This window comes from Triturus cristatus, chromosome 7 (assembly GCF_964204655.1).
Source record: "Triturus cristatus chromosome 7, aTriCri1.1, whole genome shotgun sequence".
Classification (NCBI taxonomy): Eukaryota; Metazoa; Chordata; class Amphibia; order Caudata; family Salamandridae; genus Triturus; species Triturus cristatus.
In genome coordinates, this window is record NC_140590.1 from 46877516 (window position 1) to 46902981 (window position 25466).

General features: G+C 43.6%; 1 protein-coding gene across 1 annotated transcript in view; it reads left to right on the forward strand.

Moving 5' to 3' along the window:
* Positions 1 to 210: 210 nt before the first annotated feature.
* LOC146808774 (zinc finger protein 574-like) overlaps positions 211 to 25466 on the forward strand; it is a 35592-nt gene continuing 10336 nt past the window's right edge. The window contains exon 1 of the mRNA XM_085615586.1: positions 211 to 312. The gene's annotated coding sequence lies outside the window, so the exon portion shown is untranslated. The remainder of the gene's footprint in view (positions 313 to 25466) is intronic.

The window sequence follows — 25466 nt, forward strand, 5'->3', positions numbered from 1 at the left end:
GAGGATACAGATGCTGTGCAGTTACACGAGACTCAACAGGTCCCTGTGCGGTAAAGCAACAGGGACAGATGTTGAACCGTAGAGAGGCATTTAATGATGACAATCACAACGCCCGCCCTTCACTGTGTGGTAATCAACAGATAGGCGCGTAGCCCATTCCAACATGGCGACATGCGTCGCTGAAACTGTCCTCTTTCTAGGTCTATGGCCAGTCTGTCCCTCCCGCCCGCGCATTGGCCGCTCACATTCTTCCAATCGGGGCCTGGAAGGTGGTGTGGACCGATCCAGGCAGCGGTGAGCGGAGGGAGGCCGGTAAGTGTTCTGCGCGCGCGGCTGGGGGTCCTAGGGGTTGGTATTCTCTAACCAGTCCCTCGGCGGCCCAGAGAGACCACAGTGGGAGGGGCCGGACGTCGAGGAGCGGGGCAGGCGCCCGAGAGAGCCGGGACGAGAGCGGCGCCTTCTGCGGGGGAGGGGAGAGCAAGCGGCGCAGCGCCACCTGCAGGCAGAGCCGCGAGCTGCAGCGCATTGATAGCGGTCCTTCGTCTATGTCTGAAGACGCACGGTGCAGGCTGGAGCGCTCTGTAGGGGAGACGGAGTAGTATTGATCTAGAACGCTAACTTAAGTTTTAAGAATATGACAACTCGGGCGCCATGCTGGAGAGATCAGCAGCTGTGGAACCTAGCTTCATTACAGAACCGTTCTGCTTTATTGGGCCATTGCTGCCGTTTCCCTTGTAGTATTTTTGGATCTTATAAATTCACAACAATTTTAATTAATCAGGCAATACATGATTTTGACCCATGCTGCCTAGTTAGACACTTCCTGTGTTTTTTTTCCTTTGGAATTCATAAACTTGTCCTGTTTTTATACTGAGTTTAATACTGCTAGAAGTCCCAGAATTGTAAGGAAAAAAACCATGGGATTGGCCTAACTAATCACGCATCAACCCGGGAAACTTGGCAGATATCTATGATAGTATCATGTGCAGTGATGTGGATGTTAAGATTTAAAGTCCTTTTTAGGTCTTGCTCTAGGAGATGACTGTAGTGATGCAGCTAAGACTGAATAAATAAGTAATCTTTTTTATTAAGATTGGCTGTGCATGAAGTAAAAAGGGTGTTGGTATCTCTTCCCTGGATCCTCAGCAGAATACCTGTACATTCTATAATTCCACTTTCTATACACATTCTATATGATGCAAAGACATTCTACAACCAAAGTTCTAACATCTTAAAGTACTAAAACACTACACATCCTCTTCCTTAATTTAAAAAACAAATCACTAACCAAAAAACAAAACAAAGAAAAACTATTATTTACAGGACTATCTTCATTGAGTGAACTAATTACATATGAAATCATTTAAAACTTTGGGTGTAATGACACGTCTGCCATACCTCGTAAAGACGGGCATATTATCCTTGCAACCAGTCTGTTCAGACTGGTAAGAATTATCTGAGGTAGTTGGAAAGTCACAATTGGCAGAATCATGCACTATTTCTGAAATTGTTTCATTGATTGAATCGCCAGGTGTAACTCTCTGCTTTGTCACTATATCTAAACCAGGGGTCTCATGTGGCATATTGGGTGTAAACACAAGTGTAGTACCCGATTCTGAACTACAGCCAGGACTTAATCACCACCCATTTCCCTTTCCTTGACAATTTTATCATTATTCGAATGTTGAAGTCGTGCAACTGCAACGCGGCTCATGTGATGAATACTGCCATCATCTAACATGACCATATTACGCATCACCTTGGAGATCCTTCTGGGTTCAGAAAAACAAGGCTGCAGTTTTCCAACTTTATTTGATTCTGACAAATTGCCCAACTTCTAAAGTTACACTCTTGGTACCATGTTTAGAATCAAAATATGCTTTGTTTTTACTTTGTGAATTGGAAATACATTCTCTGACCTTGGTGCTGTCCCATACATATTTCTTACTTCTACCCATCCAGTTTGGCTTAATTTTGCAATCGGGAATCCTTCCTCTCATTAGACCAAAAGGGCTTTCACCACACGTATCATGAACTGTGATCCTATAAGACTATACTAGTTTGTCAAGTTCCATATCCCAATTCTTCCTCTCTTTGCTAGCCAATTGCAGCGCACCTTTAACCACTCTGTTGACTCTTTCTACCACTGAATTGCCCCAGGGAAGATACAGGGCTGTAAATCTTTGTACTATACCAGTGGCACCCATAAACTGTTTCATAACATCTGATTTGAATTGTACCCCATTGTCAGTTAATATCGTAGCTGGTAACCCTTCTCTAATAAAGCATTCATCGAGAAATGTAATTACTATAGCAGTGTTAATGTGTTCTACTACTTTTACTTCAATCCATCTGGAAAATAGATCAACTAAGACCAAAATATATTTACATAGACCATCTTGCCAGGTTATGGGGCCCATAATGTCCAAAGCAAAATCTTCCCAAGGTAATTTTGGGCACCCTAAAGAAGACATGGGAGGATTAAGTGACTTCTGACTTTTGTCAGCACCTTCACAACTTACGCAATCACGTACCAGTCTTTCAATCTCCAAATCCACCTTGGGCCACCAATACAATGCTTTGATGTTTATCTTAGTTCTTGAGACTCCCGGTTGACCCTTGTGTCCAACTTTAATAATTTTCTGTCGCATTCCTAAAGGAGGAATGATTCTTTCATCACGACACACAAACTCTCCATCCAGACTTAATTCCTCTCTCACTTCCCAGAATGCTCTAATTTGTGGATCAGATTTGTCTTCATTAGACCATCCATTGGCAATTTTGTCCTTCACCATATTAAGTAATTGATCCATGGCAACCTCTTGTTGCCATTCATCCATCTGTAAACCACACGAGTCAGAAAAAATTCCAGCTACACAAAAATCATTCCAAGTACTCTGATCCACTTCTCTGAGTGGTAAGGACATTCTGCTAAAAAAAATCAGCAACAATATTGTATCTGCTAAAAAAAATCAGCAACAATATTGTACTTCATATATAAAACCCTGGAGCCTCATAGAAAGTTTAGCTATTCTAGCTGAAGCTCTGCAAAGGCCTTCTGTAGTAAGTAGCTTAGTTAAAGGTTTGTGGTCGGAACGGAGGGTAAACTTTTTCCCCCAAATAAACTTACTGAAGTGCTCCATCGCCCAAACACAGGCCAAAGTTTCTCGTCCTATGACAGATTACTTCTCCTCACAAGGGGATAGTGACCGTGAGGCAAAGGCTATTACAACTTCTACACCTTGTTTTGTCAATTGTGAGAGAACTCCCCCTAGTCCTGTGCCACTGGCATCAGTAGTCACAAAGGTCTCGGCAACAGGATCAAAACCTTGTAAAGTGGGTGCACTGGTGTTAGCATTTTTTATTTCTAGAAAAGCCCTCTGACTCGCGGCACTCCACACAAACGGGGTCTTATGTTTTATCAATTGCCGCATTTCATATGTTTTTTTGTGAGAATTGATTGAAAAACTGAATAAAATTCCGCTAACCCCAGGAAAGACCGGAGTTCATCTTTAGACTTAGGCGCAGGAGAATTAACAATTGCCTCAACTAGTTTTGCTTTGGGTTTAATTCCTGTGTCACAAATCTCATGCCCTAGGTATGTGATTTTTTTTTCTGCAAATTTGCATTTGCTGCCTTCAGCAACTAAACCATTATCTCTAAAATTTTCAAAACCTCCCTTAATTTAGAATCGTGATGAGATTTGTTTTTTCACATGATTAAAATGTCATCCTGAAAAAACACTACTTCAGGGATATGACCTAGTAAATTAGACATGAGCCTTTGAAAGACTGCAGCTGCTGAAGCTAATCCGAACGGCATGCATTTGAATCTAAAACACCCACAGGGGGTACAAAACGTAGTCAGATGCCTGCTTTCAGGGTCAAGAACTACTTGATGGTATGCATCAGATAAATCAAGTGTTAAAAATAATGTAGCATCACGTGTGAGAGACAACATTTCATCAATTCTGGGAAGAGGAAACTGATCTATTAGAATGTTATTTTTCAAGTACCTCAAATCCACACATAAACGGGCCTTTCCATTGGCCTTACGAGCCACGACCAATGGAGAGACCCATTCTGCAGCCTAAACAGTTTCAATAACATTATTCTCCAATAATTTGTCCAATTCAAGTTTCACTTCATTTCTAACGATAAGTGATATGTTGCGAGCTTTGTGTATTTTGGGGATGGCACCGTCCTTCAGAAGAATTCTATGCGTAAAACCTTTAAGCCCACCCATTTGAGCTGAAAAAACAGTAGGAAATTCTTCTAGTACCCATTTTTTTGTGCTTTCACCATCACATGCAATAAGAACCTGCTCTTTGCTGTTAGGATCAAGAATGATGTTGAGATGTTTCTGCTCCTTCCATCCTAGGACTGAAGGTCCTTCTTTAGCAATGTATAATTTGCCGGTTGCATGTCTACCTTTGAATCGAAAAACAAGTACTCTGATTCCTAAGATATCAATTGTTTCACTGGTGTAGCTTTCAGAGGGGCAATGTCACTAGGTTCCAACCCACTACCAATACGTGAAATTAATAATTCTTCCCAAACCTGTTTGGCGATGATAGTGTATGGCGAACCTGAATTGGCAGCCAACTGAACCTGAACACCTCCTAAAGACATTTGACAAATGGGTTTAGTGGAAAAATTATCAGAAATATTTAAAACCACATTTTTCTTTTTGTTAAACTGATTTTGAACTTCTTCATCAGATGACATCGAATCACTGTACTGTTCAGAATCTTGTACACAAGCTACCTTACCTTTGGATTTTTTGCTGGTCTTTCTTCTGCAAGCTTTCGCAAAATGACCAACAATGCCACACTCAAGACATTTTGCGGATCTTGCAGGACATCTGACAAAATTAGCCAAATGAACACGACTAACACATCTATAACATATTAAATTTCCTATTCTCCTGAGTTCAAATTTTTCTTTTTTCTTCCCATCAACTTTGGGATCTCTGTAATTTTTGTGACTTGTTTTTCCTCAGAAATCTTATTTACCATCGCAACATCCTTTTTATCAACAGATAAACTAGCTTTTGCACATTGTTCAGATAATTCTGCTTTCTTAACCATGGCAATAATGTCCTTGAGACTACCTTCACCTTCAACCCATAACTTATCTTGTAAGTTCTTGTTTTTGGTATACATGACGATCTGATCCCTGATCAATTTGTCATGTAGCTGGGCAAATTTGCATCTGCTAGCAATTTTTTTTAACGCTGATACGTATTCTTCAATACTCTCATGTTTATCATGTTTTCTCTGAAAGAAGCTGTGTCTAGTAACAGCTATACATACTGAGGGGGAAAAGTGGTCGTCTAAATCAAGGATTGCAGCTTTAAACACATCCATATACCCCCCCCCCAGCCCTTTCATGTTTTTGTAATTCATTGTAGACCCTTAAACCTTCAGGGCCTAAACAATACATCAGTACTTTTTTTTTTTCTTTCAGGAGAATAGTTTCCGCTGGAATCTTCCATGTTTGCAATGTAATTTAAAAAGTACTCTTTCCAGTCTGTCCATGCCACTGGTGGTTCTCCTGGTACGGCTAAAAATTCTCTCGGAGTGTTAATGTGCATGGAAGTTGCAGCAGCAACAAGTTCACAAGATGTTGTGCTATTGCCTGTGGTATCAGGCATGACCGGAATAAGAATTCAAAAGCAAACGAGCAAAATAAAACAAGAAGAATGCAAATTGAATAACTCCTTCGTAAAGCTGTAGTTGTAGAGGAAAAAATATAGAACGATGTTCTTGTAAAAGGTAATGTAGCGCACTTGTTGGTTGAAGAGTTAATTGACCTGTAGATGTCTGTGACCCAGCACCCTTATGAAAAGTAGTGAATAACAGCAATGAAAATGCACCAAAAGCATGTGAGAATGAAAAGGAAAAAAATATATATATGTTAATACCATGAATAGCTGGATCAGAGATCGCTGCGTAGCTTTAGTAATGCAAATCCAGTGAAGAAACGTTAATCCGTAGCGAAGTCACTTGTTGAAGTCCTGTTACTATGGAAACCCGATTTCCAAAATGGCCGTCGTGCGTGACCTTAAAGCGCGCTGACGTTCGCTGACCCAACGTGAGTGGCGTCAGTCCGAGAGCGTTGCTGTCGTCATAAGCAAGCATCTCTCAGCCATGGAGAAAGAACGCTCAGGTTGCGGGGTTTGAATAAGCGGAGCGCGAAGAATGCGGGGTTTGAAAGTAAGTCAGTTGTGTACGTGGCTTGCATACGCGGTAACCGATCAACTCTCTGCTCAGAATAAGGAAAAAAAAAATCCACGTGGCTCACCTCAAATACACGCTGGTACCTTCAGGTTACTCACGGGATGTTTTCTTGTGCTCCATGTTCTTTTCTTGGTTATTCTGTATTTTTTTTTTAGTCCCGCCCCGAAATGGCATTCATCGCACAATTTGGTTGCAGACAAACTCTAAGCTTGAAGAGACTGTGCCCAGCCCGTCGCCAAAATTGTAGTGATGCAGCTGAGTCTGAATAAATAAGTAATCTTCTTTATTAAGATTGGCTGTGCATAAAGTAAAAAGGGTGCTGGTATCTCTTCCCTGGATCCTCAGCAGAATACCTGTACATTCTATAATTCCACTTTTTATACACATTCTATATGATGCAAAGACATTCTACTATTAAAGTTCTAACATCTTAAAGTACTAAAACACTACAAAGACCTTTTGAAATCGGTCTTCTCCTTTTCAAGCACACTCGTGCTTGTGCTGGCATCCACCTTGCGGGAGCGATCAGCGACGCGCGTGCTAATGGAAAACATATGGCTCTCGCGCCGCCACTGCTCACTCCTGCAAGGCGGATGCCAGCACAAGCACGAGTGTGCTTGAAAAGGAGCAGACCGATTTCAAAAGGTCATCCACGAGCGGCTCTCAGGTGCAGCCCAGCGCACTTCTGTGCAGCCTCTTGAACTAGCTCTGGTGCAGTTTCTCAAGAACGCTCATCACTGCAGTCTATCGTGCACTCTGATCCAACCCTTGTGCACTCTTTCATCTGCACGCCCTTTCTAGCATGCTCCCATGTGCCCCTGCTCTCTGCCTATCCTTCAGCCAATCTCTCTAGTGCAGGTAACACTGGCCAGCCGAAGGACAGGCACTGTATTCCCGCTGCGCTGGAACACAGTCCGGGTTGTGTGCATTACATTCATCCCGTCCCTGCTCATATGCTCCTAGTACACGTCTTTAAAACATAATTGCGTGCCGCACACCATGGATCTGATGAGCACCAACCACTCCTAATAAACCCCACTGCACAGTCCTAGTAGTGTGTGTTCCATCGGTTGTCCAGCGAAGCGTGCCCCCGTCAGGTGCTCCTCCTCACATACAGGTCTATCGGTGTGTGATATATTAAGTCCGTGTACACCCCAATGACATTCCCATCTCACTCCCCCAGCAGTCTGTGTTCCAAGTTCTTTCTGTCGCACAACCCCCTTTCCCCCTCCCGGTGAGATTCCCCATCACACATTCCCAGCACTGTGTGTTGCACCGGCTCTCTGCCATGCTCTCTCCCCGTCATACAACCCCAGCAGTGTGTGTTCCAGTAGGTCTTAGGTGGGACCTCCAATGCCCCCTAATGCAAACTATCCTAGTAGTGTGTGATCTCTTAGGCTTACGGTGCATCCCACCCATGCTTATATCCTGCACACAGTCCAGAAGTGTGTGCTCCGGCGGCCCTCTGGTACACCCGCCTCTCACCCTCTCCCTATCTCCCTATCTGCATAAGTTCCAGCAGCGTGTGCTCCAGCGGTTCTATGTTGTAGATACACGACCACGCTCCCTCCCCACCCCCACCTCCGAATAGCCCAAATCCCAGCAGCGTATGCACGGCGCACCACGTCTTTGTTGCTGCCTCCGCCCCCTTCCCGACTGTCCCAGCATTGTGTGCTGCATGGGGTCTCTGGTGTACACTCCCTCCGCACACAATCCCAGCAGCCTGTGCACTACAGGGGGCTCTGGCGCACCCCTTTCCCCTTAGGACATACATCCCAGCAGCGTGTGCTGCACCGGGTCTCTGGCGCAGCCCCCTCTCCCTGTGCTGTGTCTAGCGGGATTCTCTCCCTCCTGCCGCATGCACCATGCAACAGTAACAGTCATTGAAAATGCAATAGGTCTCGCCTTTGATTAAGTTAAAGCCATTTGCTTTGCTAATGGTATTGTTTAGCAAAGCAAATGGCTTTAACTTAATCAAAGGCGAGACCTATTGCATTTTTAATGCTTGTTTTCTATAGTATAGGCATTTAAAATTTGCTAACTACTGAGCAGGATAGTTTTGGTTCTATTAAGGACGAAAAGATGTCTTAACCTTTATTGCTAGTCATCTAGTTACCAAGTTATCACATCAATCCCAACATTAAGCTATATTTCCTTTGAACACAGGGAAAATATCAAACAGCAGTCTACCAATCCCTTTCTTCCACAATCTACGAATTTAAGTGATGCATCTTTCTTTGTGCAAAGTACCTTGTCCACATGTTTGTCCTCTTTACTCGTGCTTCTGTCCAATGCCTGTGTGAAAATAGGGTAAATATTTTACCGTATCACCTATTTAAATCCTTTAATACGTTCCTGAAAAAACATTTTAACTGCTCAAATGCAAATCATCTATACCCCAAGCCACATTCTAATCCAGTGTATTTAATCAATGAAGCTCTTCATGGGTAGAATTAGATCTCCTTAAAATCAATGAGTACCGGGTGCGATAACACACTTGCCTACAGTTTCACTGGAAAGTGGTAGATTTTTGAAAAAATCGGATGAATGTATTTTCCCCATTGACTTATGTTGAAGAACAGGCAATTTTAGATGGCAGACACCTAAAGGAAAACAAATTTTCACTTAAAAAATCGTGTTTCTTGCTGAATCAAGTCTATTGGCATGCATGGGATTATTTTTGGCTCTGTATTCCTAATAGAATTGAAGAAATCCTTCTCAATAGGTTGGACATTTTACATTCTACTTCAGGATTATAGGCGAGCATTATGCATGTTTAAAGCTTGCTAGCTGCTAGTAAACCCTTCACAGTGATCAGATTGAAGTAACATTTCTGAAGACCATTCATTATATCTTTTAGCCCCCGTAAAATAAGGCTTTGGGCGTCCTTACTCTCTTGGCTGAGTGTGCACTCACACCGGATACATTAATCCCAGGTTTGTTGCATAGCTCATGTATCCCGCTAGCGATAGATGGTAAAGAAACTGCCTTGAAAGGCTTCTTGAGTGAAATCAACAGCTGGTGCTCCCTCTACTAGACTGAGATCTCCAGTAATTTCCTCATAATTAGGGTGACTAGATGTCCTGGTTTTCCCCAGGCAATCCCAGATTTCAGGGGACTGTCCCAGAATCCCAAACTATTCCTAATTTTGAATACATGTCCCAGTTTTTGGGACAAATGTCAACACTTCCTACAAAAGAGTATTGAAATGCATGTGCAGCTCCACCAAACAGACCGTGCAGGATTTCACAATTTAGTGATTTGCAAAAAAATGGCTAAATTTGTTCTTTTGTAAAAATCTGCCACAAAAGTGCCCAGGAAATTAAAAAAATACGACCTTCTTTTATTGGCCCAGTGATCACCTCTAGGCGAACAAAAAGAGAGTCGGCAGGTAGGCAGGCAAGGTGTTTGTTTATATATTCCAACAGGTAGGCAGGCAAGGTGTTTGTTTATATATATATATATATATATATATATATATTCCTCATCGCCTGCCTACCTCCTGCCTTGCTGTTCTCTGGAATGCCATCTTGCTGCCACCTGCCGCCCACTGGAGAATAGGACTTACTGAGCCTTCACCAGACCGGAGGACAGACGGAAGACTGCTCAGAGACCAGAACAGAAGATAAGGTAAATTACTCCCCCGGCCTCTTGCAGTATTGTCTGACTCCTCCAGCGTGCCTGTGCGCCCCTTCCATTGTCTCACCCGGCTTTCAGGGCACGGAAGGTGTGGAAATGGAAGGGGGCATGGACCTATGTGGTCCTGCTGCCCATGGGGCAGTTGGAGGTTGGAAGGTGGGGGAGGCAGGGGTAGGCTTTGGACCCCCAAAATGTGAGAATTGGGCTCGCCACCCACGGGTGACGCGGCGGGCCTTGAGGGGGAAATTAAATTAGAAGAGGGCCCGCACCAACAGGTTATGCCCGAGGAGACAAAAAGGTTATTGGTTCAGGGCCCGCAACCCACTGAACATGATGCGAGTCCTGTGGGCACGAAAATATAATTACACAGGGCTGACAGCAAATGGCTCTGAAGGGCTAAAAATATAATTACACAGGACTTGGCACCCACAGGACTTGTGGGGGGCCTTGACAGGTCAAAAATATAATCACGCAGGGCCCACGGGGCACGCTGAGGTCCCTGAGGGGGCACCAATGTAATTACAAAGGGTCCGCTGCCCACGAGGGACATGGGTGGCTCTGAAAGGGCGAAACATTGAATTGCTGACCCAAAGCTCTATTACTGCAAAATAAAGTGCCACAAAATGCTAAAAAAATTCTATATATGTGACATAAAATTTGCTAATCTGTGCAGCAATATACTGGGGGATCTGTCTAAACTCTGAAGCAACCAGTGCAATCCACCTTTTTGCCTCAGGCAGCAGGAGGTCAGCTGCATGTGCCCAGCAGAGGTGAGACAGAGTGGGGAAGAGTTTAGAGGTGTTCACAGTGGAGGTCTTGAGATCCTGCCATAGCTAATATTATACAAACACAGCCCTGCAAATCTACGCCCATTTATCCAGGCACACGTTTACAAGGCAACATTCACATGCCCACAAGAAAAATACAAACCGCAAAAGCTACTACAGATTTTGTAGGCACCTATGGAAATGGAAAGCATGCCTTTCAACTCTGCCTTGCAGGATGAATGTGTAAATATACATGCATACATACCAGGACAGGCCAGACATAAAAGTAGGACTAATGGCTGGCAATGATCAAGGTATAAATCTGGCCAGTCCTTTGATCGTTGCCAGTCACTAGTCCTACTGTTATGTCTGGCCTGTCCCGGTTGTTGCTTCTCATAATCTGGTTGCCCTACTTGTAAGCTTCGATGGATTGCACCACACAGAGCTTGCGGCTCTACAGAAATGCCTGATAAGAAATTGAACACGTATTAAATCAAGAACCACACAGATGAGTTGTATTTCTGAGTCTGGATTTATTCTGAATCCACAACGGTTGCATCCGCCTACCACTCTACTAATTTCCTCCAGCTGCCTCCAAGTCTCCTCATGCTCCAGAATATAAACCATCACCTGAAACACGACAACATGAGAGGAAGATGCAACAAATTGATCATTGTCTTTTTTGCAATGGTAAATGATACTCCTTCAGAAGGGAATATTCTGCCATTAACATCCTGGGCCGTTATGTCCCAACACCTGCCAACAAGATACCAAGCATAGGAGAATAACAAGTTTTTCTTAAAGCTCCTGTCTAGATAAAAATGTATTATCAGGATAGGAAAGGTTTTAGCTCTAGGTTGCTATCCCAGAGGCAGGAATGACGTGACTTCTGGGTTCATGACTGCGTTCCTCCCTACCCCCTCTTATGAGCATGCAGAGCCATGGATGTTCTCTCTTAAGGAAACTTCATTCATTGGAAAGTGACCTGTAGAAATCGCTGACTGGAAGATATTCACTGCCCTCTAGATTAGACCTGCTTCCCCATGTTCAGAGAGGAAATTCAGAACTTGCACACCATTTGTTCCCCCTGGATGCACGTTCCTTTCACACACCAAAGAAGCCATCTTCTCCAAGCAAAGTGGTATCTCTTGATGATTCCCTCTGCCCAGGCATGCTGGATGAGGTGAGAAGCAAACCCAAAAGTTCCAGGATCACCCATCTTCTCCTGTAATCTTTCATGCCATCAACCTGAGGGAACCTTCCATTACCAAGGAGTGTGGCCTCCCCTGACATTCATTCGGGTTCCTCAAATGTGAGGCAAGGACACTGGATAATCCCACAATAGCTGCAACAGCAGCAATAACCACAACTCCGATCTTCAAATTGGAGTCACCAAGATCACATTGGCCTGCTGGCGCCTTGTTTGAGCAGAGGCTGGCTATCCCCGCAAGGGGGGGGGGCGTACCTCTGAATCTCCACCTATTCCAGCATGAAGGCATCCATTTCTTTGACTCCAGGATCCTGCACTAGTGTGAGTATTCCAGAAGTAGATTTTTTTCTAACCTGGATTTAAAGGTCTGTCTCACACAGTCCCTGTCTTTGTATGAGAGCGGTGAAAACCAAGCAGTCTAGCATTCAGTCAGTGGTGTCCTTGATAAATCTGAAATTTCAGTTCGCGGCCACATTCTGGTGATAGGGATGGAACTCTGTCTTTACTGAAATCTGATATTCTAGGCCGAAGTGTCAGAAGCTCATATCCTCCGCCAGCCTCTTGGACCGAGGAACCCCCTTTTACCAACCCCCAGTTGATTGATGTACCTGTCTACGGACACATTGTCCATCTTCAGGATGCAGTGAAATTCTCTATTCTTCATCATTGACCTGATCACGAATGATCCTATCAAGAGCTCCAGCCACTTGATATGTAGGTTCAGTTCAGCCTCTTGACTATCTGCTTTCCATGGAGATCTCACCACACCTGTTTCCCCCAAACCCAAAAGCTGGTGTCTGATTGTATAATCAGGTTAATGGGGAAGCTGAAAATTGCTCTCCCATTCCAAGCCTCCATGTGATCCAGCCTCCACTGAATCTCCGCCTTGGCTTCCTGTGACAGTGTGATCATCTCTGAGTAATTGAACCTGTACCTCAGAGGAGCGGAATTCATCCTCTGAAGGTCCCTGTAATACAGTTGTTCACTGAAAGATTGCTTGAATGGAAGATGAGAGCAACCCTACACTAGCTGGCTTGCTGTCTGAGTGAAAGTCTGTCTCAGATGGGCCTTGTTAAGCTCTTTATTGAGGATACCTTAGTTGCAGGCAGACTGAGTGTGGTTTTGCTTGAGTTTATGACAAACCCCAGGAAGTGCTTTTTATTTTAAATCCTTATGTAAAATGTAATCCTTTCAACAAGATAACAACAGCAATCGATATAAATATGCTCATGTGCATACAAGGGAATTATGCCCCACATTTTTCAGCAATACAGAACTGTGCTAATGTTTTGTTCTCAATGGCAAAGCAATCCAGCTTTGAATCCCTGTATAGTCTTCCCCATATATTCTGTGCCCGACAAGTCCCAGGAAGTTAATGGTGTGTTTAGGTGTCAGTTGTGACTTCGCCTGGTTGATCACAAAACCCATCTTGTGTAGGAGTGCAACAGTTGTGGTCAAGTGGGCGTTGATCCATCAACAAGATAACATCCAGTTAAATGATTGACCTGGTGCCTCTGAACCTGAGAAACTCCACCACAGGTAGAAGGCAGTTAATGAAACGGCAAGGGACTGAGGACAGCCTGAAAAGCAGTGCCATGAACTTGTAGATCTGCCCTCTCCAGCCTGATTGAAGGAATTGCCCATGTAGAGCTAATATGGGGACTGGAAGACAGGCACCGGTGAGGTCTAGCCTGACCATACATTCCTCTGGGAGTAGGACATTTCCTCACAGATAGATGCCCTCCATCTTGAAACATCAGTGAGCCATTTGTTGAATTATGTCCAGTCTATGACTGGTATGTGCATTTTGTCTTTTTGTTTAGTGGGAAAATATCACCCAGGAATATTCTTGGGTGAAATGAAGGCTGTAACTAGCTATTTTGCATTCGATTTTAGCACTTTTAGTGTCTATAAGAGCTGATTCTTCCTCGAAAACCGGAGAGGGTTGGGTTTAACAATTTGCACTGGGTAATCCTCGGACTCTGTATGAAAACACAGGACAATCTGCAGCATCCATGGTCTCTCCGTATTCCCACTTGGGTAGGAAGCCCCCAGCCACCCCCCCCCCCCCAAGCCTTAGGAGGCCAAAAGGGTATCAATCTTACCAGATAAACCTCCTGGGGCATGAAAATGTCTCAGCCTCCTCTGTCTCTACCGTTCCCTCTGTAGGTCAAGAATGTTCTGAATGGCCTGGTTTGTCGCCCATTGTTGCGCATACTTACTTGTGACCATAGTGGTTTGATATGTGTAACTTGCCTCCACCAGTCCCTGCCTCGAAAAAATGTTTTTAATATATTTATCTGGCTTCTGATGGGCCAGTCCTCCAGCTTCAGGTTTACCGGTATAAGACGGCACTGGAGTCTGCGTTCCCAAATAGGCCGATTGCTCTTTGACTCATCCAGAGACGAGAGACAGGGTCATAGTGCGCTCTTTGGGCCCAACTATACAAGAGGACCAGGGCCATGGTGCTTCCCTATGCCTTCATCTCCTTCGCCATGTGTAGAATCTTAACGAGTGGGCCTACTATATGCAGGAGTTTGTCCTGCAAGCCTGCCAGCAACAGCCAATCGTTCTTCTGAACATTTTTGCCAAAAACATTGACATCTTTGCATCTCCTTCAGGACTGAGGGTGGCCGTGCCCTCCAGAGACGGTTGGGGATACTCTGCAGCAAGAAATCTCATGTATGCTGTTGCCCGAAATCAAGAACCCTCAACACTCTTAAGTGCACATACTTTGCTAGGCATATGCTTTGAGATGGCTGATAAACTAAATTCAGTTGTAATAGCTGCACGCCTCTGCAGTGCAAACCAATGTGACCTGGAGCCGCAGTCCGGCGAGAGGTAGAAGAGAACAGCTCATGCAGCGCGGCCCTCGTATAGCACCCCCTAGCTCTGCTAGCTGTCTCCATTAGCCCTGGGGATCTCTTGTGATGCTCTTGGGCTCCCTGAGAGACGGGTCACTTACCATGTGAAGAGGGTCATCTGTGAGGGCCATCCACTCTAACAGCAAATCAGAGAATATCGTGGCATTGGAGGTTAGGCAGCGAATAAGCGTGCTGAGGAAGATAACTTTTAAATATAAAAATGTTTATTGGAATTGAATGAGAAAATGAATAAGAAAAGAAGGACCACTGATGTTTACATCTGGGCAGTGAAGAAAGAGGGGATAAGGAGCATTGTAGATTATAGACTGTGGAAGACATTGATTAGCGGACTGTCATTTCCCCTATGTCCATGGGAAATGTAGTTGAGTATAGCGCTTTTTGTGCTAACATGGTACTGGCTGATTAGCTAGAATGTGGAGAAACGAATGCTTGGACAGTTAGTAAAGCAGGTCTATAGTCCAATCTTTGGGGGACTAAAGCTTGAAGTACCTGTTGCAGGTCTTCTTCCGACTGTGGGTGTGTTTAAGAATGGTGCACGGTAGCCACTGAGCATTTTTTACTTTGTTCTTAATGTGCCCTTTTAGTGAGAACCGATTGTCCAGTAGGTCTTGGCTTAATAATAAGAGTTACTTTGGATCTGAACAACTTTGAATCAAATAACCAATTGTGGACAGGGAGGTTGTAGGCAGGAATTACGTTTTTTTTCTGGATTTAGCTATAGTTTTTTGATAGCTTGAATGGAGTTATTTTGAGGGCTTTCTTCAGAATGCTCACACCTTATTTAAGACCTAGGAGATACAACAGCATGTTGAAGAGCTAATTGCACAACAAGAGCAGAAGTGGAGGGGTCAGGTTACCCGATGACCCCATGTCTTCACAGACATGTTGCACCAGTCCTGGGCTTTTCTTTCTCAAATCATTGTTTTCAGCTGAGTTAGTTCAGTTGGAGGTTTGGAAGCTAAACAGGACCACAAGTACCAGAATGCGTTCGGTTGCTGAGTTTCAGCGCCTTGTGGCACCATCTGATAAGCGTATGTGCAATAAGTAGGCAACTGTCAATACAGTTATAGCCATCAGTTCCGTATGAATAGATGGACTCATTATTTAGGTATTTTATTAGCAAGCGTTCCTTATGTCTGGTTGTGAAGAAGGCGGAACAGTGGGTCTTGTCTGACCTTTTTAGGTCTCGACTAGCGACGCAGCTCATGCGCCGCTCGCCTTGGCGAGACCTATTGTCGTCGGTTTGGTGGTCGAAGGAGGACAGGAGATGGGCACGCTCACAGTGTCTCTTACAGACAGCCGATGTGCACACTCATGGCATCTCTTTCAGACAGCCGATGTGCACGCTAACGGCGTCTATTTCAGCGCGCACGACCCCAGAGACTGCAGGCATGCAGAGGTATTTTTAGAAAGGGTGCCTGCCACCCCACACAGCACTCGCGGGACACGGGCAATGGCAGCCCCTTCAATGAATTAGCAGTGTGTCCTGCACGCTTTCATTTCTAGAAAGGGGCCTGCCAGGACGCAGGCAATGGCGGCCCCTTCATTGAATTAGCAGTGTGCCCTGTGCGCTTTCATTTTTAGAAAGGGTGCCTGCCAGGACGCAGGCAATGGCAGCCCCTTCATTGAATTAGCAGTGTTCCCTGCACGCTTTCATTTTTAGAAAGGATGCCTGCCAGGACGCAGGCAATGGCGGCCCCTTCAATGAATTAGCAGTGTGCCCTGCGCACTTTCATTTTTAGAAAGGGTGCCTGCAACCCCACACAGCGCTGCCGGGACACAGGCAATGGCGGCCCCTTCATTCAATTAGCAGTGCGCCCTGCGTGCTTTCACTTTTAGAAAGGGTGTTTGCCGCCCCACACGGCACTCGCGAGATGCTGGAACTTGTTGTTAGTGGGCAGGGGTGTGAAAAGAGGACATTTCTCACTTAATCCACCACACTTGAAACACGTCATTTAAGGTCTACATATAGGGTAGCAATTAGGAAAGGGATGAGGAAGCAGTAATTGAAATAAATGAAATGCTCTGAGTCTTACCAAAGGAGGGTGCGTGTAGCTGTATACGGCCTCTGTAGCAGCGACTGAGCTGACAGATACTTTTATGTCTGAAAGGTTATCCACAGGACTTTAATACTGGACTAACACTACGACAAGCCTCTCATAGGACATCGTGTTTGAAATCAATAGGCTGAGGTACTGTAACGATGAAGGAGAGCTGCAGGGCGCCACAAAGAGCTTTCAGGAAGTGCAGGATATAGTAAATGGTACGCTTTTTATTTTAAGACAGACAAATTGGTATGTCTGCAAAAAAAATTTGTATAAACGTATGAGTTTTTTTTCAGACACAATAACTTTTAAATAAACGTGTTTATAATAGAAGGTGCACATTTGACGTTCTTGAAGCGATAACGGGAAGAACTCTTGAACAAGCATTTGCAATGGAATAGGTCTCGCATTTGTGAGAGCTTGAGCTATTTGCATTGTTAATGACAGTGCCTTTTATATATGTGTTGGTTTTTAAAACATAAATAAAAGGCATTATCATTTACAATGCCAATAGCTCAAACTCTAGCAAATGCGAGACTTATTGCATTGCAAATGCTTGTTTGGATTAGTTTTGAAATAATTAATCTACGCGGTCATGTGGAGGACATCTCAATCTAAAATCCTCCTACTTGTTATTGAAAAAACCTGGGTCAGATGTTCTGAAGCACTTGTCGCAAAATACCGGTCACATTTTGCGTCCAGTATTTTTATATGACCAGTGGGCTATTTTGCCATCGACCTATGTACTAATAGGTCGGTTTGCAAAATACTGATTCCTGGTGGGTCGCAATTCGACCTACCTCATGAATGTTAGCGAGGTAGGTCTCAAATGGTGACCCACTATGAATCCCAGCCATCACAGGGATGTGATTGCTTTTAAATAAAGCAATCATAAAAAAAAAAAATGCGTCCCATTTTGCTGAAAAGAAAACTTAAAAAAAGTAACCAACATAATTTAAGAGTATGCGGTGGTCCATGTTTTTTAACATTCTCAAAGAGTTGGTAAATTATTAATGTTTTAAGTCGCAAAGCATCAATACATACCATTCTGGTTTGATATTTATATGGTATGCACAAAACAATACACTTCCAAATACAGAATCAATAATGGGTTGCAAACCAAACTTAGGATTCAGTAACGGCTTACGAAAGCGCAGTTTTGAGTTTTATACACACCAAAAGGACCCTTTATAGTCTCAGACAGCCTGAGTCTGTGAATTGGACCTTTTGCCGATTCAAAAAGGCATTGTACAGTTTGCCCTTTGAAACAATTCAACAGAAGTGTGTAATGGAGGCATACATGAAGCACAAGTTACTATTTTTATTTAGGCGCATCTGGTTCTTGGCTGAGCTCCTCCGAGCTGTGAAATCAGGAGAGGCCACTCATATGTTCCATAACCTGTCCTAGTGTAGCCTTAAATGTTTAAACTCGCATAAATTCGAGAAGGTTATAGTTTGAGAAAGTTGTCTGCTTTATAATAATTAAATAAGTTCCTATGCTTATCTGGATGTTTTACAAATCTCTACTTTCAGATTTAGTCAGCTGATAGCACAGCAAACACTTGCAATATTATCACGTCCAAACAACTCCCAAGTTCAGCCCAACTTTATTTTTTAATAGTTTGGTGGTTTACATTAAACCTACACACATTGTTATGAAACACGGGGTACGTTCACTCAACCGAACACAGTAAAGCCACAGAAAAGGCATACGACTTGCTTTCCAGACCTGAATAAGTGCACCAGTAGTTAAGTTAGAGCAGGTAATTTGATGGGCCAGTCTCTGGATCGCACAGCTGAAGTCCAACCAGGAAAAGATCTGGGGGTCCACTATAGACGAGCCCTTCTTCCCAGAGCGGTTTGCACTTGAGTGGTTGTTTGGGTGACAGTTCTGTCTCCTGCTTTGTGAACGTCATCCGATAAAATTGCCCCAAACCTGGCTTCTTGCCATAGGCCTTCCAAACAGACTAATGGCTGTGAAATGGATGTGTTCTTTGCCTACTGGCACCCCTACAGAATATGGCCTGAAAGGAATATAAACAATTCTAAATAATCATGAACCATCTGCTATGAAAACACTCTGATGATGCTTGAAATAAAATAATGTATAGAATTGTTTTGAAAGATTGCTGGTACACACAAACGGGTTTGTACATTGACAATGAGTTAGCCATATGCACTGGTCCCAAAGAATAACTTCTGCTTGACCATGACAGGCATCCATTTTTCGACTTATTTTTATACATTAAAGATGATACAATTGAGAGTAATGTTTCCTATCAGCCTGCCACGTATAACTCAGTCTTCCATACCACAAGCTGCACATCCGAAGACCCAGCCCAGGCCCGACCCTATATGAGAAAGGCCTCACAGAATGATAGCTTAAGTGCACTGTAGCGGAGCTCTTGCAAACAGAACTGACTGACATGGACTCCAGATCTGCTCCATACTAGCCCAAGCGCTGGCTGGCGTTTTACGAAAACCCACTAAAGAACTATTGAAGTCGAGAACTGCCAAACAGTCTTAGGAAATAAGGTTAACCTAACTACTTCCAACATGACAATAAGTCCTGAGTTAGACAGACTCAGAGTGACATTGGAATGCATTTGTTGTGACTCAATAATGAAAAGAAAACGAAGCGTAAGCCGCTTGAGACTTACAGGAAGGGATATAGGATCAAACAGATGATTTGCCATAAGTATCACTCCTGGCTTTTTCACTTGTGGTAAATGCAGCATTTGTAGATATTTTGCTACAGATCCGTGACTTTATAAATATAAACTGTAATTCTAAGTATGTTGTGTATTTCATCACCTATCATTGTAAAAAAGTAGAGAATACAGGAACACCTCGCAGCTGTCATGAACGATGACACAAAATCTCTTGTACAAGCAGTACTATCCTTCAGTTATATTTCACAGCATAGAGGTAGAACCACTGTACTAAAGAGAAGGACATTGAGTCGACCTGAAGCGCGATTGTTTGCTCAGTTAAGACGCATGGGGCTGTGTCTCAGGCAGGATGCGGATTTGCACGATTTCCTGGGTACGTGACTCAGTTTAACGTACCAGCTGCATCAGGTATTCTCTGAGGTACTATGATGTGGTGGCATGACATCTGACATTCTTTTATTGAGATTGCAACGGCGCCATTTTGAACTTTACAGAGTACATACTTTGTTTAAACAATGGTAATTCACTTGAGACAATGACTCATACATGCCTGCATGTAACAAACATAACGTCTCAACAGGCAATATTTGACAGGCTGTTAAGTAAAACCTGCACATATAGTTGCAAAAAGGAAGAACAGGGAGACTCGAGGGTTAAGGGATGTGCCAGGGTCACTATATTCAGAACCGTTGTGGAAAAACAACCGTATCAGCGCTGTTTACACTGAATGTGGGTGTAACCCAAAAAAGCTTTGTGCACATAAGTGCTCATGACAGACCAGGTGGACGGCGCAAGTGACACAGCGAACAGCGGTGCGGTGTGAACAATAGTGATGATATTTACAAGGTACTTTAGGTTCACGAATATTTACAAGAATTACAAAGGATTAACATTTTGTGAACCAGAGAATAGCGCCAAAAGTTGCGCTGGGAGGTCAACGGCGTTTCGACCCGTAGTAAGTTAGAGTTTACTATTCTTCACTCTGCGCCGCTCTTCTCTGTGTCACTTGTCACTTGCGCCATCCACCTTGTGTGTCACAAGCACTTATGTGCACGATTTCTTTCGGGTTACACCCACAGTCAGTGTAAACAGCGCTGATACTGTTGTTTTTCTACAACTGTTCTGAATGTAGAGTGCCCCTGGCACATCGCTTATCGCTTGAGTCTCCCTGTTCTTCCTTTTTGCAACTATATGTGCATGTTTTATTTAACAGCCTGTAACTGGAAAATCACAATGGTCCTTAGCTAGGGAGGTGAGACTTGAGAAGCTGACCCGGGTTACGCTTGTGGGCCTGCCACAAGAAGACTGTGCATATTGTTTGTGGTGTTCCATAATATACTTTGTGTCTGTAGATAAATACTGCCTTTTACATAAAAGCAAGTATTTGACTAGACAGTGGTTTACTGAGGTGGCTGGGTGTATTTCATTTGTGAACCTGTCTTCACCCTATACGTACCTCCTCCCAGAGAAGTCCTGGACTGCTTGACCCGCGCCACTCCTGAGAGTCCAGTGCTGAAGGGTACTTGGCCCAGTTACCAGACACCATAGTAGGTCGGACCCCAGGACGTCCGCAGTAAAAGGCCTAATCCCTCCTCATGGTTGGGCCCCGTATCCCCTGCTTAAACCGTGGCCCTCTGAACAGGATTCTGACAGTCTGCAACTAAAGCAAAATGCATATCAATAGCTTGTTTGAACTTTTGTATAAAGTTAATTTAATGCAAAACATTTACTGTTAGATTGAGAATTCTAAGGAAATGCTGTGAGCTCAGTTTGCATCACTGACAGTGGTTCCAGTATATACACGTATGAACACATTTGCAAAATGTAACAGTTAGAGGCTACCTATAATGCTGTAAGAATACGCCCTGATTGGATGCAAATAAATGCAGAAGCCTATAAGCAAGATTGATGGTGATTGTGCTTTCAAGATAAAATGTACACAAAAAATTGCAACTTTTTTTGGGGGGGGAGGGGGAGGGGTGGTGAATGTTTTGTCAAACTGTTATGTAACTTTAGACCTGTCGGCAGCTTTTGACTCATTTGCTCATAAACTGCTGATAGGCAGGCTGCACTAGATTGGTTTACATTCTCACGCCCTCGGGTGGAATAGCTGCTCTTTATTGAATACAACCCACAAAGTGCAATTTACTGCCTACAGATACCCTTCTTTTATTTCTCATTGTGGGGTCCCCCAAGGCTCCTCATTGAGCCCCACTATTTTTTATGTTTATATAGCTCCATTGGCAAAAATCATTAGGAGCTAGGCTTTGTGGTTACGTCTTACGCAGATGATACCCAGTTAATGATGTCACTTAGGGAGGATCGCAATGAGACCCGTTGCAACTTACGGGGTTGCCTCACCAAAGACGCAGGATGGTTGACGAAACACTGCTTAAAACTCAATGCAGAGAAATCTGATTTGGGATGCCTCCTGCTGGCCTGAGACATTAGGGGAGATACCATTGCCCAAGAAATCGGCAAAAAACCTTGGGGTCATTATTGATTACCAACTTTCCATGCAAGAGTATGTCGAGGTTACACGTGGTAAATGCTTTGGCATTCTTAAGTTGCTGAGAAGAATGTTCAAAAGGATACCTACAGCCTGGTGAAAAAACATAGTTCAGGCTCTCGTAACAAGTAGAATGGACTACGAAAATGCATTATTTGTAGGCATGGCTGACTATCTTTTTACTAGATTGCATGTTACCCAAAACGCAGGAGCCAAGCTAATATGTAAGACGGACAGGTTTGGCTCTGCTTCAGCGTGCATAGACTCTTTGCATTCGTTGCCTATGCATAAGCGAGCTACTTTCAAACTCTCATGCTTCGCTCAAGAAGCTCTTCACAATGAAGGCCCCGATATTCCTCAGGCCAGGGAGGAGTTTATGAACTCTCTTGTGACTTAAGATCCTGTAATATGGCCCTAGCGAAAACCAAGCGCATGAGGAAAGTTAGATCGGGTGGCCAATCTTTCTTGTACTTCGCCGCTGCTCAGTGGAATTCCTTGCTTTTGAAGATAATACCAAATTTAGAAATGGATTGAAAACCTGGCATTTTCCTGCTAATGGATGATATGAGGCCCCTTTTTCGATGTATTCTCTCAGTAGTTAATTGAGGTACCTACTCACCGCCGTGAAATCCACTTTAAGATAAGTGTTGCGCTTTAGAAATAAAAATAATAAAATAGATATCATACCTCTGAAGAATCATTTAGTAAAAGGTGTGTAACTCCCTGACTTCTAAGTCTTCTCCCCCCACCCTCCCAGTGCTAGGCACTTTTATTGATGTTTGAGGTAGTTCGCATTTTAACGTTAACTATTTTCCACTTAAAAGTATCCACGCCATATATTTGTCCTTTTTTCCCAACATCCTATGACTTCTAAAAGTATTCAGGGTTTGTGATTCCCCTGGAAGGAACTGAGATAATTACCAAAATGTGGCTAATGTTTTTAAGAAGAAATGGAGTAAAAATGCTGTGCAAGAGAACATATTTTTTTGTTGTAAAAAAATGGCATCAACAAAAGGTTTGCTGTGCTAGGATCACCATCTTCCCTGGTTTTAAGGAACAAGCAATAAAAAAATACCACCGTTTTTCATTCTTCTAGATGTATTCCTTCCCCCTAATTTTCATGGTTTCAACTTACTTGCAGTTTGTGGTGGAAGCAGGTTTGAGGCCTAATGGGTTATATCGGAAAGCTATATATTTCCGAAAAACAGACAACATTCTGAATTCAGCAAGGGGTCATTTTTGTAGATACCTCAATGTTATCCCAAATAAACTAATTTTTTAAATTAAAATAATTATGAAAATTAGTAGCAATTGGGGATAACTTTCATCTGATTTTAGACACGATAACGGGTTTACGAAAGCAATATACTATTGCGTCTTTGTGTTGTGGGGGTATATATAAGGTTTGCAGTTGGTCCAAAAATAAGTAATACCCAAAGCCAACAACTAAGCTGCAGCTTATGGTTTTTCATTGCGTCCCAACCATTCAACAGTTCATATGGTAAAATAAAAATGAATGCAACATGGTCATGAAGGAAAGCTTTATTTTTTAATATGCACAAGGTACTTTAGTAACAGTGGGTATTTGTACACCTCTGAATTTGGGGCTACCCACGCTGTCATGTGATTCAGAGGGCATTTTGCAAAATGTCTTCTTTCTTGCACACTGGCTTATATTTTGAAGCAAAAATACAGAGAGATCCAAATGGTAATGATACATGTGCTACTGTTCTGTGTTTCCACATGTCTCCCGTTAACAAGCATTTACAATGCAATGGTCTCGGCATTGTTAAAGTTAGAGCTATTGGCATTGCTCATGACATTATTTTTGTTTATGTTTTTGTTTTTAAAACATTTAAAGAAACAGCATTGTTATTTACAATGTCAATAGCGTAATCACTCTCAAATGCGAGACCTATTGTATTTGCCCCCACACACAGAGCCACACACACAAAACCACCAAAATACACAGAGCCACCCACACACACAGAGCCACTCACATAGAGCAACCCACACAAAATAGAGCCACCCACAGAGCCACCTACACACACACACACACACACAGTTACCCACACACAGACAGCTACCACGCATATAGCCACCTACAAAAAAGCGACACACACAGCCACCCCCACACAAACACACCGAGCCACCCACACACACACACAGAGCCACACACACACACACACACACACACATAGAGCCACCCACACACACACACACAGAGCCACACACACACACACACACACACAGAGCCACCCACACACACACAGAGACACACACACACACACAGAGACACACACACACACAAAGCCACACACAGCCACACACAGAGCCACACATACATACACAGAGCCACATACACACACACACACACACACACACACACACACACACACACACACACACACACACACACACAGAGAGCCACACACACACATAGATCTAGACACATACACATTGATCTTGGGAGCCAAAGCAGAAGTGGCACCCACTTCACCTCCTGTTCAAATGTTAACTGGTCTCTTTGTTGCTTATGGCTGTACTCGCGTGTTAAACTGGTACTAATGGTGTAAAACCTTTGTCCATGCAGTTTTAACATGTAAAAATGACAAACTAATTAAGCAATACCATCACAAAATGCACTACCAGGGATGGACTGGCCAGCCGGTGGCTGCAAGCCAGGGCAGCGCTTAGAGGGCAGGATAAGTTACCATCACCCCACCTTTACCCTCACCCCCCCTTATGTATTAAGAACAAATGTAAGCTTGATGCTAACAGGGGGAGGAGGGGGGGTAAGCTAGGACTAATATTTGTGCAGATTTCAAATCAATTTATACGCCATAATGAAACAAATGATTGGCCTCTTAAGAGCCTCCACTTTTTGGCAGACATGTGAAACCAGCTATAGGGGCATATCCGTGATTCGCCCAAGATCGCACAATGTGGTGAGGGGAGCGCAAGGATCAGACTTCCGATTCAGTGGTTAGTTACCTGTTTAAGTGGGTTGTCACTGATACTCTGCGCAATGCTCCTCAAAACAACCATTATTAATGACTGCCAGGACGCTATTTACAACAATCTGTTTAAAAAATCATTCAAGGTCATCAGCGCAAGACTCTGCAGAACATATCTGGCTTTATCAGGGGGCCCCTTGCAAGGCTGGGGCCCTGGGCCAGAGCCCACTTTGTCCATGCCTTAAAACGTCTCTGCATTCCTTGGCCTCTCTGCTCAGATTGCCAACACCCTGTGAAACAAACTGTTAAAATAGAGCAGACCTATCCCATAAAACGCATAGCAACCCTTCTAAGAAGTGTTGCTAGTATGGCAGCCAAGCCGAGAGGTGCATGATCACTTCAGAAGATATGTTTGCTCACGTGAGGACCTTGTGTGGTGCAGTTCATCAGTCCTAACTGGACTTCAGCTTCAAAACTGAATTACTTACATGCCGCTGCATCTTGAAAAATGTCAAAGGCCTTTTTCTGTTCCAAGCGAAAC